This window comes from Pongo pygmaeus, chromosome X, assembly GCF_028885625.2.
Source record: "Pongo pygmaeus isolate AG05252 chromosome X, NHGRI_mPonPyg2-v2.0_pri, whole genome shotgun sequence".
Taxonomy (NCBI): Eukaryota; Metazoa; Chordata; class Mammalia; order Primates; family Hominidae; genus Pongo; species Pongo pygmaeus.
In genome coordinates this window covers 4,309,102-4,312,518 of record NC_072396.2, presented here as the reverse complement: position 1 = coordinate 4,312,518, position 3,417 = coordinate 4,309,102, and positions in this window count along the sequence as shown.

The window sequence follows — 3,417 nt, the reverse complement described above, 5'->3', positions numbered from 1 at the left end:
CAGGGCATCTGTCCTTTTTGCGCACCCAACTGCTGTGGAGTGTCCCAGCAGAAGGTTGTCCACGTACAGGAGCAAGACGCTGCCTAGGTCTTTAGCAGGAAACTTTTGCAGGTCTCGAGCCAGAGCCTCCCCAAAGCTAGCAGGGGAGTTCTTGAACCCTTGGGGAAGCTGGGTCCAAGTGTACTGAGTAGTGACACCTGACTCCGGATCTTCCCATTGAAAGGCAAACAGCTTCTGGCTTTCAGGAGCTATTCTGATGCTAAAGAAGGCATCTTTTAAGTCCAGACAGGTAAACCAGCTGTCCTCAGCCGGCAGCAGCCCTAACAATGTGTAAGGGTTAGGAACTGTTGGGTGCAGAGTCACTGTAGCTTGGTTGACCAAGCGCAAGTCCTGTACTGGCCGATAGTCCTTTGTCCCTGGCTTAGGGACAGGGAGGAGGGGGGTGTTCCATGGAGACTGGCAAGGAGCTATAATTCCATAGGCTTTCAAGCACCTGAGATGAACCTGGATTCCTTCAAGAGCTTCCCTGGGAACCGGATACTGCTTTTGTCTAATTGGTTGGGCCCCAGGCTTAACTTCTATAAGTATGGTGGCTTGGTTGACTGCCAGTCCTAGAGGATTATCCTCCACCCATACTCGAGGCCATCGCTTAGCTAGAGCTGGTTTTATCTCTTGGCCTGGCTCGGTTAGAAAAAGTCTCCATTCTTCTTCCCGAGGGACCGTAAGGGCCATGATAACTCCTGTTCCCGGTAACTTCAGCTGTAAAGAGCCCTGTTTTATAAAGGAGATGGTGGCTCTCAGCTTGCTAAGCAAGTCTCTTCCCAGCAAGGGCAAAAGACAGTCAGGCATGTACAAGAACTGGTGAACTATTTCATGTCCCCCCACCAAGCAGGTCTGCAGTAGACAGAAGCCTGCTTAGTGGAAACTCCTGTTGCTCCCATTATGTCAATGGTTTTCTTGGACAAGGGGGCGACCGGAGTCACTACTGAATGTTCGGCACCAGTATCCACCAAAAACTTAATGTCCTTGCCCCCAGTTGTAATCCTGACCGTAGGCTCCTTGGGGGGTGCTTAAGCCTGGTCCCCTTCCATCCAATAGCCCTTCAGCCAGATTGAACAAAGCTCCCTCATCTTTATCTGAGGTCTTTTGTTCTAAATCACCTTGCTTTTCCTTCAGATGGGGACACTTATCTTTCCAATGTCCTATTTCCTTACAATAGGCGCATTGGTTGCATTGCAACCGTGGGCGATTAGACTGGGTATTCTTCCCGGAACCTCCCTTTCCCACTCCCTTCAGGAGAATTCCCCTAATGGCCGTGGCCAGTAAGTCGGCTTTCTCGCCTGGCCTGGCGTTTGCCTTCCTTACTGCTTTCTCTGTGGCTTGTTTCATCTCTATTCACAAACACTTAATTGGCTATTTCCAGTAACTGTGAGGTATTCATACCCACAAACCCAGGCTGTTTCTGCAGTTTTCTCCTGATATCTTCTGCGCTTTGACTAACTAAGGCCGTGTTGATCATGTGCTGATTTTCAGGGCTATCTGGATCAAAAGAGTGTACATACGGTAAGCCTCACACAGTCTTTCATAGAATTGCGCTGGACTCTCCTCTTTTCCTTGGATGACCTCAGAAACCTTATTTACATTTGTAGCCTTTTGAGCCCCTTTCTTTAGACCTTCTATTAATGCCTCACGGTACCGTCTTAGCCTCTCCATGTCTGGTCCCTCGTTTGGGTCCCATTGGGAGTCTGTTCCTGGCAGCTGAATTCTTATATATTCTTGGGGGTTTTGGTAATTGGCTGGGAAATGCTCCCCTAGCCACTTAGTTGCCACCCGGAGCACCCTTCGCCTTTCATCTGTATTAAAGAGGTACATGAGCAGCTGGTGGTGATCAGCCCAAGTAGGATTACGAGTCTGTATAATAGTTTGCAGCAAGTCAATTAAAGCTTGAGGCTTTTCAGTGTAAGATGGAGTACTAGTTTTCCATTTGAGGAGGTCAGCAGAGGTGAAAGGTTGATACACAAAGGCACGCCTTTCCACCATGTGTCCCTCCTCCTCTACCCCAGTATATTGCTGCTCTATCAGGGGCATTTGGATTCCAGTCTTGGGCCGTAAGTGAGCTGCCAAGGGAGGAGTTTCTCCCACAGCTTCACTTCCTCTTTTGTCTACTCTGGATGGTCTAGGAGTGTGGCTATCTGGTAGAGGTGGAGGTGCTGTGGGCTTAGGAGTGGGGAGCCCTTCCTCTCAATAAGAAGGGGATACTGCTGGTACCAATTCCTGCCATGATTCTTCTGGTGTTGGGTCACACAGGATTTTTGGTGCTGATTTCCCTCGGTGGGTGGGGCGAGAACCTTCCTTAACTAATTGTCCCTTTGCTACTAGTACTGCTGCTGCCTGTCCTCTTAACCACTGTGGAGGGTGCAAAACTAGCTATAACCAAGAATCTACATATGGAAACTGATCTGGGTTTCCTGGCTTACAGGTTACCCTGTGCCATACCTTTGAGACAGGGGACTTGTCCAGGTTTCCTTCTGATGGCCAACCCACCTCTAATGCTGGCCAGTCTACCTCACACAAAGTTCTAAGTTTTCCTGGTGTCATAGTATCTCCATAGTCTCCCTTAAATCCGTTTTTGAAATTTTTCAACATAGTTCCTAACGGGATGGGCTTACTTTGTGCCTGACCCATGTTTCCTCGAGACAAAACACCACGCTCACACCACACACACACCACAAAACAAAGAACGGGTAAAAAGGGCACACACACATTTTTTCAGTTTATACCAAACCAGAATCAGAACCAAAAGCAGAGTATCAAGAAATCCAAGCCAGGTCAAAACCAAAACCAAAGTATCAAGCAATCCAAGTCAAGTCAAAAACAAAAAACCAAAGTGCCGGTACAGGCACGCCGTGGGTGATCAGGCCACGCTTCCACTCAGATGGAGTGGGGCAAGTTCCAAAGACTAGTCTTACCAAGTTTCAGATGTCCGGACTCCAAGTGCCAGTTCCTTCCCAGTGTTCAACCACTGCATTGATCCTCCACGGGAGCCTGCCACGCGCTGCTCTGGCAAGGCATTCCACCGGGGCAATTGCCTACCTGGGAGAGCTCTCAGGATCTGCGTCGCTCAAGCTGGCCACAGTCTCCCACAGGGATGCTCCACAGGGCAGGCCTAAGCCGCCTAAGGGGCTGCCTCGACTGTCTGTTAATCACCTCCTTCCCGGTCAGGAAACCAAGAAATGTATCAGGACAAGCCACAGACAAAACCTCTCAGACACTGAGTTAAAGAAGGAAGGGCTTCATTCGGCCAGGAGCTTTGGCAAGACTCACGTCTCCAACAACCAAGCTCCCTGAGTGAGCAATTCCTGTCCCTTTTAAGGGCTGGCAACTCTAAGGGGGTCTGCATGAGAGGGTCGTGATCAA